A 22,328-nucleotide genomic window follows, 5' to 3' on the forward strand; every position below is an offset into this window, starting at 1 on the left:
GTGGTAGAAGGGATAAGTGGATTGGAGCAGGCACTCTATACTTACTGAGTTTGCAGCATGGCTGTAACTGCTTTTGGGCCCCTCATTCTTCTTCCGGGGTCACTCATTATTGCTCATCCATATTCACTGCTTTCCCCGCTCACTGGTAGTCCTGGCATTTGTGAGTGGTTGTAATCAGATATGCTTCAAGTGTGTTTGACAGCGGTTTGACAGAGTACAACCAATCACAGACCCTGTGTGCAGGTCTCTATCATGGTATAAAAATAATAAATAAACAAATTGGGTTAGAGTCCACCATATTATGATGCCCTGCACATATAAAGCATACGGCTACAGGCTGCAGCCCCCAGCCATGAGCTTAGCATAGGTGTATATCAAAATAAGAGGAACCGCATGCAACTTTTTTGTTATTATTATCATTATTTAAATAAATAATTTAAAAAAACAATGTTTTGTCCCCCGAATTTTTATATCCAGCCATGATAAAACCGACAGCTGTGGGCTGGTATTTTCAGGCTGAGGAGGCCCATTCTTATTGGGACCCACCAGCCTAAAAATAGCAGCCTGCAGCCGCCGAAGTTTGTTGCATCTATTAGATGTGACAATCCCGAAACTTTACCGGGCTCTTTTCAATTGCTCTGCTGTTCTGAAAATTGGGGTACTAAGTGGTTAATGGCAGCCTACAGCTGCTTTTAAGACCTAGATTAGTAATGGGGAGGGTCTATGAGATCCCCCGTTACAAATCTATAAGTGAAAGTAAATAAGCACAAACATCGAAAAAAAAAATTACTTTCAATAAATGACAAAATCGCTCTCTTTCACCCCTTTATGAACCCCAAAACACAAAGGTCCGATGTAATCCACATGAGGTTCCACGACGATTCCAACTATGCAACATCTGAAATGACAGGGCAACCATAGAACATGACCACCCACTCTGAGGCAGAGACTAAGCCCCGGTGATGAGTGGTGGTGACGTTACTCAGGTTATTTGAGGTCACAGCTGTAGGTTTCCATCGTCTTTCATCTCTGATCGCAAATAACCTGAGTTCAAGTGACCTCATTAAACTCAGTGAACTCACCTGCATATCCTGGCAGAATTTGCTGTTTTTTTTGCCAAGAGATGAAGATTTGGTGCTGAAATTTTAACACCATATTTCTGCACCCATTGGACACCTCCTGTCAAAAAACGCATGCCTACCACATCATACAACATGTGGTTTTGATGTGTTTTTTTTGCCACGAGGTGTAGATTAGGTGCATGACAATGGTGTTAAAATTTTATCACCACCAAATTTGCATCTCTTGGCCCAAAAATGTGAAAAAAAAGCTTTTCACGCCGTTTCAGTATGGTTTCCTGTCAGGAGATGCAAATTTGGTGCTGAAATGGCAGATAACCGCACCGAAACTGCGTAAACAGGTTTTTTTTGCATTTTTGGGTCAAGAGATTTTGGTGATAAAATTTTGACACCATATTCCTGCACCCAATCTACACCTCTTGGCGAAAAATTGCATTGCTTCCACATGGTGTCGCATTTGGTAGTGGTGCATTTTTTTACTAGGAGGAGTAGATTGTGTGCAGAAATATGCTTTTGAAATTTCAGCACCAAATTTGCATCTCTTGGCAAAAAAATGCAGTTTTCTGCCAGGAAATGCAGATCTGTGAACTCAGTGACCTTACCTGAGGTCACGGTCATCCACCTGAGATCATAGGTAACCTGACCTCAGGTGACCTCAAGTGACCTTATTGACCTCAGCTGATGTTACTTGCGATCACAGGTGAAGGACCATGGGAACCTCCAGCTGTGACCGCAAATAACCTGAATGACATCACCGCTCATCGCGTATCTCATTCTCTGCCTGAAGCTCACAGCAGGCAGTCATTTGTCTATTGCCACACGCTCTCACTTCAGATGTAGCAGAGCCGGAATCATTGTGGAACCTAGTGTGGACTACGGCAGATCTGGGTTAATAAAAGTGTGAAATAGTGCGCTTTTCTTCTATTTTATTTCAAATAAAGGATTTTTTTTCAGTCTTTCTGTTGATTTCTTTTCACGTGCATATTAGTAATGGGGTGGTATCAAAATTGGGGGGACCATACATCTTTTTTAAAATTATTTATTTAAATAATTTTTAAAAAGTTGCATGCGAGGCCTCTTATTTTGATACATAGCCAAGATAGGCATATGGATGGGGGCTGCAGCCTATAGCCATAAGCTTTACCAGTGCTGGGTGTCATAATACGGGGGAACCGTACACCAAGTTTTTATTTAATAATTTTTACAGCAATAGAGATGTAGAGATGAACACACAATGCCTGTGATTGATCGCAGTCAGACACGCTGTCACACTGGGTGGGGGTGTGTCTGACTGCAACCAATCAGAGACACAAGGACTGCTGGTGGGCAAGGGAAGAGGTGAATATATATGAAGAATAATGAATGGCCCCAGAAGTAGCGTTAGAGCCTTGAGACTTGGTAACTACAACGTGGCAGCTCCAATCCCGCTATACCACCATTTTAAATTGCCGCATTCTGGTTCCATAGACTTTTATGTGGACCAGCATCCTGCCAGATATCTGGGATTAGAGATGAGTGAATCTTTCAAAGTTCAGTTTTCCAAACTTAGGCAAACTTCCCTATGTTCGCCGAACCGTTCTTCAAATCTTTTCGAACCCCATTGGATTCAATGGGAGACCAAACTTAGGACATTTGTGGATATATGCTTATATACTTCAAGATTAACTCTGGTATTGCACAAAATTGTGCTTATATACATTTGCCATATTACAGAGCTGCACTCCATAAGCATAATGTGTAGTTTAGTGGTCAGAGACACCACTCAGGTGTGGAACCCAACCAACACTAAAAAGGATACAGGAGGGGAAATATCAACACTGGGCCAAGACATTTTGGAAGACTGATTGCTCAAATGTTTTATGGAGATGAGATGACAGAGCAGTTGTATGAGCTGTGGCTGAATCAGTAATTGGCACAAATGTCCACTTCGACTTAGTCACCAACGAGGTGGAACTGGATGTGGAGACACCAGGGTTAGTGGGAGTTCTTGTCTGCTGGCTTGGCTGTCTTCAGAAAGACTGCTTGTACAAGAGCTCATCACTCTGAACACCCCCACTCCTTCCCCATGAGCAGAACACTACTCGGACAACACTGGGTGAGGAAAATACACATTGGTAAGACTTTATTAGTTCACCAACAGGCAAAAACGTATTCTACATTCCCAGCAAGAACTCAAGACGGTTCAAGCAACAGTGTGTCACCCTTCCGCTAGCATTCCAGGGATTAGAATCTTTATGACTTTGGGGCTTCTAGGACCAACTTTGCCAGCCAGCAGCACTGCCACTTTTGGCAGGCACCCAATAAGAGGAGATAGCAGTAGGTTAAGAATTTGACCAAGCACAGTAAGGGCTCATGCGCACGTAACTGCTGATTATTCTGCAGCGATTTGACAGCACATGTGCGCTTCAAATCAATACAGAATTAATGCAGTATTTTTGTAAAAAAAAGTCGATTTCATGTGCTCTGTCTGCTGCCCCCACCATAGACAGAGTGGGAGCTGCATCCAGAACACACAAATAATTGACATGCTGCTTTCATGAACGCACAGATTTGGGTCAAAATTTTAGCACCCAAATCGCTGCATTCATAAAAGCAACGTGTGTACGTCTCATGCACAATCTTCATAGATTGTGCAGGGAACGCAGGACACATGCATTTACGCTGCAGTGCAATACGCAGCGTAAATGCATGCTATTACGCATTGTGCGCATGAGCCCTAAGATATGTAGCCAGGTAACCAGATTGTCCCAATCTGGGTTCTCCATGAAAATTAGAGGGCTTAGGGATGAGCAGTGAAGCAGTTCTGTGATCCTCCAGTTGGAACTGTGGATCCTATGCTGAAGTCCTGTAGAATAAATATAGTGACAGGACCAAGGCACTTTTATACCCCTCAGTTCTCATTTCAGGGTATTGTGTCTTACTTGATTAGTGGGAGATGGCAGTTCTCTCATTGGCCCCTAATTAAATCCGACTGCATAATTTTCCTCTGAATTATGTAGTCAAAGGGGTTGAGGAAATCCTCCCTTAACATACAATAGGGCTCCAGTCAGTCTGACATGAACAACACAAAACTTCTGATTTACCAAACAAATGAACAATACGTCTGGCCTAAATAAGAACAGTCACGCCCCCTCCACACATGCACACACAAGTGGCCAGATGCTGAGTTTTCACAGTGGGGTCCTGCTTTGGAATGGGATTAATGAATATTAGGTACATGGCCGCCCTTTCTAGGTTAATGATGGAAACAAAAACATCTCCCAAATCTACTGCCATTTAGACACTTTCTTCAAGCAGCGGTACAGGAAACAAGTCTCCATTCATTTATTCATTCATTCATTCAAGAAAACCCTGATTGTTCTCCATGACAATGGTCCATTGCAGCATTAAAGTCTCCCCTGCTAAATAGCCAGTAAAATCCTTGAAGATGAAAGAATAATAAACCTGCCCCTCTTTCATCAGACCAAAACTGTACTGAGAACTTGTCAACCTTCTTAGACCAAAGATTTACAGTAAAGGGTAAAGCAGGCTTTACACGCTGCAATATCGGTCCCGATATCGCTAGTGTGGGTACCCGCCCCCATCTGTTGTGCGACACGGGCAAATCGCTGCCCGTGCCGCACAACATCGCCCAGACCCGTCACACATACTTACCTGCCCGGCGACGTCGCTGTGACCGGCGAACCGCCTCCTTTCTAAGGGGGCGGTCTGTGCGGCGTCACAGCGACGTCACTAAGCAGCCGCCCAGTAGCAGCGGAGGGCCGGAGCTTAGCGGGACATAACATCCCGCCCACCTCCTTCCTTCCGTATAGCGGCCGGGAGGCAGGTAACGAGAGCTTCCTCGTTCCTGCGGTGTCACACTGAGCGATGTGTGCTGCCGCAGGAACGAGGAACAACCTCATTACTGCTGCAGTAACAATTTTTGAGAATGGACCCCCATGTCACCGATGAGCGATTTTGCACGTTTTTGCAACGAAGCAAAATCGCTCATCGGTGTCACACGCAATGGCATCGCTAATGCGGCCGGATATGCTTCACCAATTCTGTGACCCCAACGAGTTCGCATTATCGATGTCGTAGTGTGTAAAGCCCCCTTAAGGCTAGGTTCACATTTCCGTTGTTTTGCATCAGTCACATGCGTCGGACTTCGTTTCATTGTCGGACTCCTTTGTGTGCGGGGGACGGAGTTTGGGGGTGGGTGGAGCCGAGGACGTCAGTGCCGCGGGGACTGCAGGACAGGTGAATGTGTGAGTGTGTGTGTGTGTATGTGTGTGTGTGTGTGTGTGTGTGTGTGTGTGTACATGCTGAGTGCGGGAGGGGGCGGAGCGAAGCAGTGAAGTGTCGGGCTCCGTGCACAGCCAGGGTAAATATCGGGTAAAAGCAAAGCACTTTTTGCTTGGTTACCCGATATTTATCTTGGTTACCAGCATACACCGCTTAGCGCTGGCTCCCTGCACATGTAGCCAGTGTAAATATCGGGTAACTAACCAAAGCGCATTGCTTAGTAACCCGATGTGTATCCTGGTTACGTGTGCAGGGAGCCAGAGAGAGCATGCACAGCAAAATCCTACGGATCGCGCTGCTCAAAAAACATTACATTCTGTGTTGCTCCTGCTGGGCGGTCAGTCAAAAAAAGACTGACCGCGACGCAGCGGATGCAACGCAGGGTCATCAGTCGCAATCTGTCGCTAATAGAAGTCTATGGGGAAAAACTGTATTCCTGCAAAATATTTTGCGGGATACCATAATTCCTCAAGGCGGCAGATTGTGACTGAAGCAAAACAACGGAAGTGTGAACCTAGCTTTAGGGGTACTTTGCACGCTGCGCCATCGCAGGCCGATGCTGCGATGCTGAGCGCGATAGTGCCCGCCCCCGTCGCAACTGCGATATCCTTGTGATAGCTGCCGTAGCGAACATTATCGCTATGGCAGCTTCACATGGACTCATCTGTCCTGCGACCGTCGCTCTGGCCGGCGACCCGCCTCCTTATTAAGGGGGCGGGTCATGCAGCGTCACTGCGACGTCACACGGCAGGCGGCCAATAGGAGCGGAGGGGTGGAGATGAGCGGGATGTAAACATCCCGCCCACCTCCTTCCTTCCGCATTTCCTACGGAAGCCACAGTGACGCCGGTAGGAGATGTTCCTCGCTCCTGCAGCTTCACACACAGCGATGTGTGCTGCCGCAGAAGCGAGGAACAACATCGGACCGTCGCGTCAGCGTAATCATGGATTACGCCGACGCTGCACCGATGATGCGATTACGACGCTTTTGCACTCATTAATCGTATCATCGAGCCTTTACACACTACGATGTCGCATGCGATGCCGGAAGTACGTCATTTTCAATTTGACCCCACTGACATCGCACCTACGATGTCGTAGTGTGCAAAGCCCGCCTTACACTCACTTCTGTGATCATTATCTGGGAGGTTGTGGTTTGTGCTACCTAAAATATGATCGTCAACAAATGAAGAAACCAACTGATTCATTAACGGAGGACTCTTGACTGTTATTGAAAAGAACGGCGACTATATCAATGTATATCAATCAGTCACTAAGATTTTTTTTTAAATCTCAGAAATTATTTTTTTTTACACTATTTGTCGTTTAGTTATTATTCTCACATTAAAATATACAAATAAACAATAGAAATGGAAAATTTACATTTTTCATTTAATTGCCCAATAATTGTGCACAATGATAGTTGCTCAATAATTATACATATAGATATTATCCTAATAATGTTAAAAACTCACTTTTATATCCTTAACTACTAAGGTTTATTAATCTTTTTATTGACTTGACAGCACTTTAATTGTTCAATAATAAAATGAATTGTCAAAAATACAAATACCTAATGATTGTTCAGACAGTGTACAATTACACAACAATTATGCAACATTCAAAAAGTGTAGAAATAGCAACAAAAAGAGGAATAAATATCCTCCAGAAATGAAGCATTAGACTAGGTTCACATTTCCGTAAATTTGTATCAGTCACAATCCGCGGCTCTGGTAAACAACGGAATCCGTTTAGTGGATTCCGTTGTTTCCCATAGACTTGCATTAGTGGCGGATTGCAACTGATGCCCTTGCGTTGCATCCGCCGCCTGACTGATCAGTCGTGGAACGACTGACCGTTGGACGGCAGGAACGCACCATGTAGCGTTTTTTCAGCAGTGGAATCCTTTTGATTCCGCTGTGCATGTGCTCTCTCGGCGGCCGAATGATCAGCTGATCGCCCGGCAGCCGCCTTATGTGAGCGATCCGCTGATCACCCGGCTTCTGTGAGCGATCAGTTGATCACCCAGTGGCCGGCTATTGAGAGCGATCAGCTAATCACCCGGCGGCCGACTAATTAGAGCGATCAGCTGATCTCCCGACGGCCGGCTAATGAGAGCGATCAGCTGATCACCCGGCGGCCGACTAATGAGAGTGATCAGCTGATCGTTCACAATAGCCGGCCGCCAAGAGATCATCTGTTTGCTCTCAAAAGCCGGCGGCCAGCTATTGTGAACGATCAGCTGATCGCTCTCTCTGTCTCTTGTTTTATAACGGAATCTGCTTTCACTTCTAAAGCTTGTCATCCGTTGTATAATGCATCAGTCACAAGCATCAAGCAACGCATGTGACTGATGCAAAACAATGGAAATGTGAACCTAGCCTTACTTACAGCAAGATGGGCTGCAGTGTGTACATCGCCCAGGCCAAAAACTAATACTCTAGCAGGATACAGCTAAACCCCCACTAAGTGGAGGCATCACAGGTGCAGGAGGAGCAAATCACACACACACACACACATCTCCATGGAATGGAGGGGGCGAATGCTAGATGATAAAACTGCACACTAGTGGCTTGCATAGAGCGCTGTTCACACATGCAGATAACACAGTCACAAACCCGCAGCCTATTAGGTGACGCCCATACTATTAGATCAGGCGGGCTGCCAAGCCGTACTCTATCTGTGCACCATACAGGAACAGTGCTGGGCAGTTTTATCATCCAGCAATCGCCCCCTCCATGTTTTGGATGCGTGTGTGTGATTTGCTCCTCCTGCACCTGTGATGCCTCCACTTAGTGGGGGTTTAGCTGTATCCTGGTAGAGCACGAGTTTTTGGCCTGGGCGATGTACACACTGCAGCCCATCTTTGCTGTAACATTCAAAAAGTCTCAAATGATGAGTTAGTGGAAATATACAGATAAACACCATGCTCATCTTGTTGAGAAAAGAAAAAAAAATACGAATACTGAGAAAACTAGCTTGAAAATGGCTCAAAAAACATAATTAAAATGCCTATAAATATGAACCTACTTTTCATAGATTTCCCAACTTCCCCTAAAAGCAAGCTCACACTTTGCACCCTCCGTAGCTCTGCTACAGCATTATATACTGTAGTATTATCATTCATTTTAAATTGGATATCATGTTTTTTGATAACGTAAAGAAATGTTATAGGTTTTAGGAATGATGCCTACCGTACAATGGCTGCAGCCGGCTCACGTCTTTCTTCTGTACCTTTGTAATAGAAAGAGTAATACATAATCCCAAGCTAGGAGCAAATATGTAAACCTTGTACTGGCCTCTCCTTGTGAAATCTGAGCCCTTTACATCTACAAACATTGCATAACAACTTCGAATAGCAACAGACATAAAGTTGAGGTTCTCCGAGCAGCTACTGACCTGTTATCATCTAATGTCTTCACAGCAGATAATTTTAAAGTGGCTACATAAGGGTTACAGTATAGAGTCAAAAAGTTACTCTAGTTTAACTTTACTGTAGTTTCCCTTAAATTTATGTTATTTAACTCTAGATACAATTCACATCTAATATATGAAGCTGAGTGTGTGTGTGTGTGTGTGTGTGTGTGTGTGTGTATGTCCGGGATTGGCATCTGCACTGTCGCAGCTACAGCCACAAAATTTTGCACACTCACACTTCTGGACCCCGAGAGCGTCATAGGCTATGTTTTGAGGGGTGATTTTAACCCCACTCTTTACAGTTATTCGCCAAAAAACCTGCCACCATTAAAGCGAATGGAGCTGGGAGCCACAGTGCAGCCAGAACTTCAGAAGAATGTGCAGCCACGCCCTTATATGGAATGTTGGCATGTCACAATGCAGCCAGGGAAAGAGACAGACACAGACAGGGAAAGAGACAGACACAAAGAGACAGACACAGACAAAGAGACAGACTGACAGGGAAAGAGACAGACAGGGAAAGAGAGGGAAAGAGAGAGACAGGTTAAGAGACAGACACAGACAGGTAAAGAGACAGACACAGACAAAGAGACAGAGACAGACACAGGGAAAGAGGCAGAGAAAGAGACAGACAGGGAAAGTGACAGAGATAGATAGACAGACAAGGAAAGAGATTGAGACAGACGGAGAAAGAGACAGAGACAGTCAGAGACAGACAGGAAAAAAGACAGACAGACAAAGAGATAGAGAGAGACAGAGATATATACAGAGGGGGAGACAGACAGAAAATGGGAGAGAAACAGAGAGACAGTTACTATCCCGGGCGTTAATACATTCTATTTATACATTCTATCCCGGTAATGTTAATACATTCTATTTTAACAGCAGTTATTAACCCGGGCGAAGCCGGGTAGTACAGCTAGTAAACAATAAAAATGTATATAAATTGTAACTGAATTGAACTCACTATTTGGCTGATGCAGTCACTTTGTACACATATTACATTAATACTGATATTGTACTGAACCTGAATTACGTCCTGTAGATATTTTATTATAAAAAAATACATATATAATAATAATAATAATAATAATAATAATAAAAACAGAAGGATGACTAAAATAGCAATCGAAAAAATAATCAATATCATGAAAACTGGTCCACACACCTTATTAGCATACATGCATGCAACCCAAATATTTACATATATACAGAATAATAACTAATAATAACGACTGACTTCACCAAATTCTGGTCCAATTGGCAAAGAAACATACTCATGAAAAACAATAATAACACAATTGTCTATCCAGCAAAGATAAATACATATATACACAAATATTTAGATATAGATATATACTGTGTATATATATATATATATATATATATATATATATATATATATATATAAAAATATAAACTATAGTAAAAACTATAAATATACATAAATATACACAAGGGTAAGGTAAACTATAGACTAAACACAAATTACACCACACTTGATCCAATGTCCATAGGCCAGATCAGGGCAGCACTGCTTTGAAATCCAAACCCTCCGATGTTCCAGAGACCTACATGATAACCACAACCAAGAAAAACCAAGGGTCTGCAGCTCTACATCACTGCATACTGGCCAAAACAAAACAGAAATCTATGGTATCAGCAGCAGTCTACCGCTAGATTAGTATAAAGAAATATATACTCCGGCACTCAAATGAATTGTGAAAAAGAGTCCAATATGATGCTCAAAAAACGTCTTTATTATAAATGTATATTATGTCCGACGTTTCTACCCATTTAGGGTCTTCTTCAAGGACTAATATATAATAACAAGAAAAGAAAAAATACAGTGTCAAAACAACATATTGTACTGTATTGTTACATAATAAATGTGGATATTACACATACAAAGGGAAAAGGAAGAGAGAAAGGGCAAGCTCTTCTTACCAAAAAAATATTATTTCAAAACAAATGTGCATGTATATATATAACTACAGACATACGCATATATATCCATGCATGTACGCGCATACACATCAATGAGCATTACATAAAGAATGTATATGAAAAACACCCACGGGTACATGATAGTAAACAAAAGTACAATAAACTCAACAAATTCCCCTTAGGGGATCAAGCATAGAGTATTAGTACGAGGACTGAGGACTGAGAATCAAGACATACCTATGATAGATGCTATTTAAGGTATATGAATGAGCATCGTAGCACGTCTGGTGAATCAATTATGGATGTCCATAAAAGGGTACTGAAAGGCGAAATATGAAAAGTCAATCTTATGCAAAACTATGAAAGAGAGAGCGGACAGTGGGGGTGGTGTATAGGGTATACCTGAGATACTAAGATGGCCAATGTTAGGAACAGGGCATCCGTTTAGGTAAACAGAGGGACCTCAGTCGTGCTGAAAGAAGGGGATGTGTGTGTCAGATGGGGGTATTATCTGTTGTAACCTGTAACTGGTTACTTCTCCCATGTGGTATACCTTCATGGTGAAAATAATGCGTCTGTTTCTAAAACATCATACAGAAGACTGCGTATAAAGGATCATACTCGTGTCAACTATGGGAAACATGTAGCTAGATGTATGGCACATGTTCCTCTGGAGGACATACCTCACGGTAAATCCAATCTGCACCAGGGGTCCGGGACCACGGTTCAGGTCGGGTTAACCAGTATAGATAAAGGGTTCACACTGCGTGAAAAAATGATGTATAAGTAAATCAGAACTAAAATCAGATGTACATGTTACTGAGAATTTAGACCAAGCTAAGAGTGTGGTAAAGTTATAGTTACCATATACGTGGGAGTGGGTCTCGAAAATCTGAAAGAATAGGGTGAGACTCAAATGGCAAAGAGGATGACCTCACCGTTGAGGGTTTACCGTACAAAAGTTATACTGTATCCACCGCAAGTTCAGGGGTGATGAGCATATGCTATAGTCAGAAACACATACAAACACATTACATGTAAAGTGATGTCAGAAAGGTGTATGTCACTACCTCTAATGAAAAAACGATTCCTCTAACTGTGTCAGAGACACCATCATACCTCATAAAATGGCAACTGTTGTGGAAAGGTGCGGCTACCTGCAGGGCTTATATGTAGTAAGCAAACATGGAGATGTCACTGAAATGGAGCATATGAGTAAGCTCACTAAATACATAAATCACATGTGGTACATAACGGTGAAGAGACATAACTGACCTGCTAGCAAATGTATAACACTCTAAGTGGGGCTGGCCAAAGGCTCTATAGGGGAGTGGAAAAAAGGAAAAAATGAAAATCAATTCTCCAACATAGATGATAATGGAGACTGTGTCACATACCTGTTTGTGAGATGGTGACCGCATGCAAGGCGCCAGACGCCATGTTAAAACAAGGGGGGGTATTTATGCTAGTAGAAACGTAAGTGTCCAATGCAGGTGGACGGCCTGTGACGTGATTACGTCCTAAGGCGTGATGACCTGTAGTCCCGCGCATGCGTGGTAGGGTCAAACACCGCGTCAGCGGCGTCAGACCCGCGCATGCGCGGAAGACAGAGTCCACACGCCTGCACCCGATCGGAGAGGACGGTCAGTGACGTGATAGCGTTAGCAGGCGTGATGACGTGAAGCCCCGCGCATGCGCGGGAGAATCAGACGCCGCGATAGCGGCGCCCGACCCGCGCATGCGCGGGAGGCAAGCCCACACGCCTGCATGTGTACTGGGTGACGGGGGGCGTGTGTGAAGATGCTCCGAGCAAGCGCGGTGTATAACGCCACCACAGGCGTATCCGCGCCTGCGCGGTGAGCAAACACACACGCGCGCACTAAAACGTGGTGAACTGTCCTACGCGCGTGCGCGTAGGGAACCATGGCCGACGCGAGCCCAACGGGGCGGGGCGCCATCGTGGCACCGCGCATCACGGGCGCGCGAAGGACAGGGGCGCCCGCGCACGCGCAGTGAGGGAAGAACTGTCAGAAGGGGAAAATACAAACCACTGTGAGAGTGCTGGACACAGATCGTAAGTGATGTGCTGGGTGAAATTACATTCAGGTGTTGTGAGTGACCTAAAAGAGAAGAAGGGGAAAATTGTTATAATAGCATACACCCCTCTATTAAAAGAATAATGAAACCATACTGTAAAACATTACCAACAAATCAGTATGTCATTCACCATAGAAGGAAACCTAAAGAATCACATCATATTCACGGTTTAACCCATAGGGTTCCAAAGTTCTCAGAGTGTGAATCCAATATGCCTCGCGTTGTTTGAGAATCTTTATCCTGTTCCCGCCCCTTCTAATGGGTGGTACATGTTCGAGGATCTGGAACTTCTTTCAGCACGACTGAGGTCCCTCTGTTTACCTAAACGGATGCCCTGTTCCTAACATTGGCCATCTTAGTATCTCAGGTATACCCTATACACCACCCCCACTGTCCGCTCTCTCTTTCATAGTTTTGCATAAGATTGACTTTTCATATTTCGCCTTTCAGTACCCTTTTATGGACATCCATAATTGATTCACCAGACGTGCTACGATGCTCATTCATATACCTTAAATAGCATCTATCATAGGTATGTCTTGATTCTCAGTCCTCAGTCCTCGTACTAATACTCTATGCTTGATCCCCTAAGGGGAATTTGTTGAGTTTATTGTACTTTTGTTTACTATCATGTACCCGTGGGTGTTTTTCATATACATTCTTTATGTAATGCTCATTGATGTGTATGCGCGTACATGCATGGATATATATGCGTATGTCTGTAGTTATATATATACATGCACATTTGTTTTGAAATAATATTTTTTTGGTAAGAAGAGCTTGCCCTTTCTCTCTTCCTTTTCCCTTTGTATGTGTAATATCCACATTTATTATGTAACAATACAGTACAATATGTTGTTTTGACACTGTATTTTTTCTTTTCTTGTTATTATATATTAGTCCTTGAAGAAGACCCTAAATGGGTAGAAACGTCGGACATAATATACATTTATAATAAAGACGTTTTTTGAGCATCATATTGGACTCTTTTTCACAATTCATTTGAGTGCCGGAGTATATATTTCTTTATATTGTATGATTTTTCTCCAGAGCACCTACTATTACTGAGTGGTTGAGCCAGGTTCATCTCCCTCTATACAGTCTATTTTTGACCTGTGCCCCCACCTCCCACATTTGGTTTTGTCTTTTTTATAGACACTTTCTCATGTCTTTTTCAACTTTTTCCTATGGAGCGACTGAGGTCACTGACATATTGTCAAAAGTGACAATTCCGGACTCTTTTTTGTCAACACCTTCAGAAGAAGTTCGCACCCGCGATTATGAGAAAGAACTCAGAAAACGGACCGCATTTGAACTACACTGTGCCACATTGGCACAATACCACAGAGTACAGCGTATCCCGAGGGGTTTGAGGGTATCCCTTCGACCTACACTTTTCTCGGAGAACTCGGATTATTGCTCTAAATTCGAGAGCATTCTAAACAAATGCTCAATGGACATTATTATTTTGACCATAGAATTCTTACAAAAGGAGATAGAGGAGCTTGGACCAAAAATTCGTTCCATTGAGGACCAACTTACGAACAGCCTACCCAGCACCGAATGGGATAAAATCCATAAGAAAACTCAAGACACCATTGCAGAATTTCGAAAGACCTTGCAAGAAAGGAAGCGCCTAAAGTTCGTCCGTGATCAGGAGGACTACTCCAGAGACCGAGTTTACAGGTGGCGATCATCGGATAATTTCTCCAGACGACCAGCAGGACCTTCGGGCCCCTCACGATATTCGGCCTCTTCTGGCTCGGATAGTGATTCCTTCTTCTCCCGGCCGTCCCATTTTTAAGAACAGAGACAATCCACAAGAGGGCGACCCGGCGGGGGAAGAGGAAAGGCGTTCACACCATATCGAGTACAAACCCGCTCTCAGGTATGACGAATCTAGTGTTTAATATCTCTTCATACAATCTTTCCTTCACAGAGACACAGGTTTTACAGAAAGGCCTCACATTTTGCCCAACTCCAGTATTTGACTCATTTCAATTAGACCAGGAACTTAGAAGATTCTATAGAACCCTACGCCTGAAAGCCCATTTCTCTAACCTTGACACTGACATGTCTATATCCAATACAGATGACACCTCTGGCATTTTTTCTTTATGCAATCTCAACCTCAGACAATTGAGTAGATTTAATCCACCCAGGCATCATCATCCAGTGGAGACTTACATCTCACTGGTCTCCAAAGATATCGATATGACGTTGAAATCCATTGAGAAGGGTGAATATAGGGTCAGGAATAATATCACACCGGAGGAACATAGGGCCATACGTACTCTTAGGGACAATACCCAGATTGTTATTAAACCAGCCGATAAGGGTGGAGCGATAGTGGTTCTGGACAAAACTTATTACGTTTCAGAGATTCTTAGACAACTACAGGACAGCGACACTTACCTCCCTATCCCTAGGGATCCAACTAGAGATATCCAGGTTAAGATTAAAGACCTTGTGGATTATCATTTATCTCAAAAAAGCATAGATAATAAACTGGCGGAATTTCTAATCAAGACTGACCCTGTTACACCAGTATTCTACACTTTGCCCAAAATCCACAAGAATCTACAATCACCACCTGGCCGTCCTATTGTTGCGTCCACAGACTCTATATTGTCCCCACTAGCCATCACTGTCGACAAAATTCTCACACCTCTGATTCATACCATACCTTCATATCTTAGAGACACCTCTGACTTTCTTGGTCATTTACGCTCACTCCCGGACATTCCATCAAACTGTTTACTGGTCACATTAGATGTTAACAGTCTATATACCAGCATAGCACACGCAGATGGAATACAGGCGGTAGATTGGTTTCTTGAGCTACAAGGTACTTTCACTGTAGCTCAACAATCCTTTTGTATGGATCTCATCCACACCATATTGGAGAATAATTTCTTTATCTTCGAGGATTCGTTCTTTTTACAACGTAGGGGCACAGCGATGGGTTCTAATATGGCACCCCCTTATGCGAACATTTATATGGCGCATTTTGAGGCCCTTTACATATACGGGAACTCCCTTTGGAAAAAGCACTCGATGATGTGGAAAAGATTCATCGATGATGTTTTTATGATTTGGCACGGCGATGTCTCCACGCTAGATGAATTTTTCCAACAGATCAATACATACAGATCTGGCCTCACTTTCACCATACACCATGATCCTCAATCGATAAGTTTTCTTGATACTCGGATACAACTTTCCCCTAGGGGTCACATTGATACAGACCTCTTTGTGAAAACCACCGATAGGAATAGTCTTCTTCACTTTACCAGCTGCCATCCAGCCCATACCAAAAAAGCACTCCCCATATCACAGCACAGACGAGTGGAAAGAATTGTATCTGATCCTGAGACACGGGCATTGAGATTGCAGGAAATGGGCTCTAGGTTCATTGACAGGGGCTATCCTGCCCACATAGCCAACAATCGCATGTCACGACTGGACACAACCCGATCTAGTATGCCTCGTATAGCGTGTGTGAATACATACCATCCATTTTCACCACTTATTAAGGGTAGCGTCATGAAGCATTGGTCATTATTACAAACTGCTTACCCCACCGTCTCCGAGTTCTCCCAACCTCCCTTATTCTGTTACAAGAGACCTAAGAATCTTCGGGACAATCTGGTACGGGCCGACATCGGGTCCTCGAGTAGAACGACACGGCAAACCTTTTTAGGCACACCAAAAGTTGGCAATTATCCCTGTTTACATTGTTTACAATGTAACAATTTAACCCGGGGTGATACTTTCACCCACCCTCATACCGGTAAGGTGTTTCAGATTCGAGATTACTTGACATGTGACTCGTCATTTGTGGTATACCTCATTAAGTGTCCCTGCGGTCTCGGATATGTTGGGGAGACCACCCAACATGTCCGGGACCGTATCAATAAGCACAAATCTACGATTCGTTGTCAACAGATCCTATTGCCCATTCCACACCATTTTGTCACGTTTAGACATACAGTGGCACAGCTTTAGTTCCAGATCCTCGAACATGTACCACCCATTAGAAGGGGCGGGAACAGGATAAAGATTCTCAAACAACGCGAGGCATATTGGATTCACACTCTGAGAACTTTGGAACCCTATGGGTTAAACCGTGAATATGATGTGATTCTTTAGGTTTCCTTCTATGGTGAATGACATACTGATTTGTTGGTAATGTTTTACAGTATGGTTTCATTATTCTTTTAATAGAGGGGTGTATGCTATTATAACAATTTTCCCCTTCTTCTCTTTTAGGTCACTCACAACACCTGAATGTAATTTCACCCAGCACATCACTTACGATCTGTGTCCAGCACTCTCACAGTGGTTTGTATTTTCCCCTTCTGACAGTTCTTCCCTCACTGCGCGTGCGCGGGCGCCCCTGTCCTTCGCGCGCCCGTGATGCGCGGTGCCACGATGGCGCCCCGCCCCGTTGGGCTCGCGTCGGCCATGGGTCCCTACGCGCACGCGCGTAGGACAGTTCACCACGTTTTAGTGCGCGCGTGTGTGTTTGCTCACCGCGCAGGCGCGGATACGCCTGTGGTGGCGTTATACACCGCGCTTGCTCGGAGCATCTTCACACACGCCCCCCGTCACCCAGTACACATGCAGGCGTGTGGGCTTGCCTCCCGCGCATGCGCGGGTCGGGCGCCGCTATCGCGGCGTCTGATTCTCCCGCGCATGCGCGGGGCTTCACGTCATCACGCCTGCTAACGCTATCACGTCACTGACCGTCCTCTCCGATCGGGTGCTGGCGTGTGGACTCTGTCTTCCGCGCATGCGCGGGTCTGACGCCGCTGACGCGGTGTTTGACCCTACCACGCATGCGCGGGACTACAGGTCATCACGCCTTAGGACGTAATCACGTCACAGGCCGTCCACCTGCATTGGACACTTACGTTTCTACTAGCATAAATACCCCCCCTTGTTTTAACATGGCGTCTGGCGCCTTGCATGCGGTCACCATCTCACAAACAGGTATGTGACACAGTCTCCATTATCATCTATGTTGGAGAATTGATTTTCATTTTTTCCTTTTTTCCACTCCCCTATAGAGCCTTTGGCCAGCCCCACTTAGAGTGTTATACATTTGCTAGCAGGTCAGTTATGTCTCTTCACCGTTATGTACCACATGTGATTTATGTATTTAGTGAGCTTACTCATATGCTCCATTTCAGTGACATCTCCATGTTTGCTTACTACATATAAGCCCTGCAGGTAGCCGCACCTTTCCACAACAGTTGCCATTTTATGAGGTATGATGGTGTCTCTGACACAGTTAGAGGAATCGTTTTTTCATTAGAGGTAGTGACATACACCCTTTGACATCACTTTACATGTAATGTGTTTGTATGTGTTTCTGACTATAGCATATGCTCATCACCCCTGAACTTGCGGTGGATACAGTATAACTTTTGTACGGTAAACCCTCAACGGTGAGGTCATCCTCTTTGCCATTTGAGTCTCACCCTATTCTTTCAGATTTTCGAGACCCACTCCCACGTATATGGTAACTATAACTTTACCACACTCTTAGCTTGGTCTAAATTCTCAGTAACATGTACATCTGATTTTAGTTCTGATTTACTTATACATCATTTTTTCACGCAGTGTGAACCCTTTATCTACACTGGTTAACCCGACCTGAACCGTGGTCCCGGACCCCTGGTGCAGATTGGATTTACCGTGAGGTATGTCCTCCAGAGGAACATGTGCCATACATCTAGCTACATGTTTCCCATAGTTGACACGAGTATGATCCTTTATACGCAGTCTTCTGTATGATGTTTTAGAAACAGACGCATTATTTTCACCATGAAGGTATACCACATGGGAGAAGTAACCAGTTACAGGTTACAACAGATAATACCCCCATCTGACACACACATCCCCTTCTTTCAGCACGACTGAGGTCCCTCTGTTTACCTAAACGGATGCCCTGTTCCTAACATTGGCCATCTTAGTATCTCAGGTATACCCTATACACCACCCCCACTGTCCGCTCTCTCTTTCATAGTTTTGCATAAGATTGACTTTTCATATTTCGCCTTTCAGTACCCTTTTATGGACATCCATAATTGATTCACCAGACGTGCTACGATGCTCATTCATATACCTTAAATAGCATCTATCATAGGTATGTCTTGATTCTCAGTCCTCAGTCCTCGTACTAATACTCTATGCTTGATCCCCTAAGGGGAATTTGTTGAGTTTATTGTACTTTTGTTTACTATCATGTACCCGTGGGTGTTTTTCATATACATTCTTTATGTAATGCTCATTGATGTTTATGCGCGTACATGCATGGATATATATGCGTATGTCTGTAGTTATATATATACATGCACATTTGTTTTGAAATAATATTTTTTTGGTAAGAAGAGCTTGCCCTTTCTCTCTTCCTTTTCCCTTTGTATGTGTAATATCCACATTTATTATGTAACAATACAGTACAATATGTTGTTTTGACACTGTATTTTTTCTTTTCTTGTTATTATATATTAGTCCTTGAAGAAGACCCTAAATGGGTAGAAACGTCGGACATAATATACATTTATAATAAAGACGTTTTTTGAGCATCATATTGGACTCTTTTTCACAATTCATTTGAGTGCCGGAGTATATATTTCTTTATATTGTATGATTTTTCTCCAGAGCACCTACTATTACTGAGTGGTTGAGCCAGGTTCATCTCCCTCTATACCGCTAGATTAGGTCACACTAAAAGAAAAGCCCTCAAGAGGAGTACAGCCTTACATATGAGAGCACAACTTTACTATGTCACCGAATATTGTCATAAACACGTCATCCACTGGGAGAATTTTCTGTTGCTTTAATACTAAGCACCATGCATTCCACATGCGATACCTAAGCACTATTATTATAACTAGAAATAAGGTACAGAGGTCCCGACCACTAGGTCTCTTAATGCTCCATAGACCCTTTACAAATAAGAGACCGGCCTGCCATTCGGAGGCATCCACCTTGTTGTATACCTCTGTATTAATGGGACAATGAAGCAGGTAACGATTCATGCTTTCCAGCATGGTATCACAATTCTCCTGTCCTGAGAGCTCCTACACTTCAAGTTGTCCCTCACACACAGTTTTCCATGAAGCAGCGCCAATCCAAATTCCAAAATTTTAGGAGATCTTGATAGAATTCAAAAGATGCAAACCTACCCCAAGATCCCAAGCTGGGTATTCCCTGAAGGCCAGAAGCTTTGGAAAATGGGTCAACAGAATCCTTTTGGTAAAAAGTTTCCTTGGAAGAGTCGTGAGCTCCCAAATTCACAGTTCCCACTGACGAATTACCTTCAGAACCAGGATAGCATAAGTCAGAAGATGTCCATGTGGTGTGCAAACATCCTTCACTTGCCCTCATTTCTCCCATACCTGGAAGAAAGGCTGAAAACATCTCTTACAGGAAAATAACCACAGAGGAGCCCTCTCTTTCCAGAGGTGTGTATTAGTGATGTTAATAAAGGGATTCACAAGGAATACCACAAGGTTGACAACACTCAACCCTCCTCGTCTCGTCATATGGGAAGTAACTTTCCTTTGACCAAGTTCAGTCTATTCCCCCATAGCAGTTGGAAATACAAACTGTACTCCCAAAACCAGGAAGGCTCTGACAAGATGCACATGCTCCCAAATTTGATCAGTAAATGGCGCAGGTAAGCTTTATCAGATTTACCCTTTCCTTTGGGTTCATTGATCAAGCCTTCCATTGGTTCACCTTCTTAGTTGGGATCTCTAGCCTGCTGTTCCAATTTAGCTTCAGATAACTGTGTCACCAGGGGTTCAGGGGATACCCAGAACCGGGCCATGGGGTCACTTCTGGAAAGGGGATCACGGTGTCGTGACCCGGTCTGTGATCCCTGGTTCCACAATAAAAGGGGGGGGTATGTTCGTAACGCCACCCGTGGAATGTGATCAGAGATGATCACCGCTGCTGCAGAACCTCCAGGGTGATGGATGGCAGCTTGAGATGGGACGGCTCCCCACAGGTAGAGCCTTTTCCCTGGGGCAGTGTGTTAGTCTATGGGGGGAGTGCAGGACACGAGCACAATAAACAGGCAGACTCACGGTTTTGCAGTTTCTTTGTCCTTTACTGATGATGGTATTCAGGAGAGTACTGTCCACGGAGTCTGTGAGGGGTTCAGGGTTTCTCCCCCCCAGCCGGGTCGTTTTGGCTTCCTTGCCTGCACTGTGTGTCTGTGGCCCTGCTGCTGTGTGAACTAGGCAGCTGGCCCTGCGCTCCTCGGTACTGACCTGAGAGGCAACTCGAGTCCTCACTTGTATGTTCCTGAACTCTGCGTTTGTTGCTGTGTCTGTGGTACAGGTGAAGAATGTGGAATCTTCACTTCTCCAGTGTTAGCTGTGCTGTGTGTAACCTGCAGTCTCGGATCAGGCATCCGTTCTGTGTGCTCCACTGGGGTGAGCTCTGCAATGCTCTGCCTCCCAGGAATGTTCCTCTGTGTAATCTGTCTCCTTCCCTCAGACCCTCAGCTAGGCCTGGAATTGGTCAGCGGATCCTGAGGTGAGCTAGAGCCAGCTTCCAACCTGCAGATCCTTTCTCCTCAGTTCTCTGCACTGAACTAACAAACTGAAACTGAACTGAACTGACCACTTCCTGTCCACACCAGAATATACAGGGAAGCAGCTTGGTCTCCCCCTCCTGGCCAGGAGGTCTTGATGTGTGTGGGGAGTTAACCCTTTGTGTTACTGTGGCAACTCTGGGGTGCCACATAACCCCTTTGGCTAAATTCATTGCTGAGGACTTTTGACAAAACTTTGAGTCCTGATAGGGTGCTTAGAAGATTACAATCAAGATCTCCTCCCAGCCAGACATTCTCCCACTTATCCTAGTTGATCTTGGACCCAGATGCCTCCGAATAGTGATCTACTTCTGATATCACTCAAACTCTCTATTTTAAGAAACAAACATGGGGATGTCATTGGCAATAAAGGTGGCTTCTGGTGCTGCCCATTCCATCCTTTCCCCAGCCAATGTTCCATACTCTACCTTCCTAAGCAATTGGTCAATCACAAACATGTACAGCAGTGGTCCCCAGGGACAACCAGAAAACTCTCTGCCTACAGTTACAAGGTCTTAAGGCATTCAACAACCCACCTGACAGACGATCTCTCTGAAGGAAAGACTGGACACTTTGTCCTGGCCCAATGACTGCATGTACTCCTTTCAGTTACCAGCTCTACCCTGTTCCTTTTCATCATTGAAATAGAGTACAGCCCTAAATGCAACCTGTAACTCAGCAATGCTTTGATTCACGGCACACGTGGGTTGTCCATACTCCGTGATACGTTATTGCACATGGAGATAAACTCACCTGTTCCTGCTCCTGCTATCTGTGGTGCTGAACTCTTCGGCTCTGCTGTGTTGCCGCCCCCGCCGTAGCTACGTCTGGGTCAGCTGTGCCTGCATACATGAATATGCATGCCAGTAATTACCCGGTCAGAAGCAG

At 44.3% G+C, this 22,328-nt stretch overlaps 1 protein-coding gene across 1 annotated transcript in view; it reads right to left on the reverse strand.

The window, feature by feature from the left end:
* The window catches only part of LOC142297011 (cytochrome P450 2C23-like), a 103,626-nt gene extending 95,005 nt beyond the window's left edge, over positions 1–8,621 (reverse strand). The window contains exon 1 of the mRNA XM_075341220.1: positions 8,557–8,621. The gene's annotated coding sequence lies outside the window, so the exon portion shown is untranslated. The remainder of the gene's footprint in view (positions 1–8,556) is intronic.
* Positions 8,622–22,328: the final 13,707 nt, after the last annotated feature.

The sequence above is a fragment of the Anomaloglossus baeobatrachus genome, chromosome 3 (genome assembly GCF_048569485.1).
Source record: "Anomaloglossus baeobatrachus isolate aAnoBae1 chromosome 3, aAnoBae1.hap1, whole genome shotgun sequence".
Classification (NCBI taxonomy): domain Eukaryota; kingdom Metazoa; phylum Chordata; class Amphibia; order Anura; family Aromobatidae; genus Anomaloglossus; species Anomaloglossus baeobatrachus.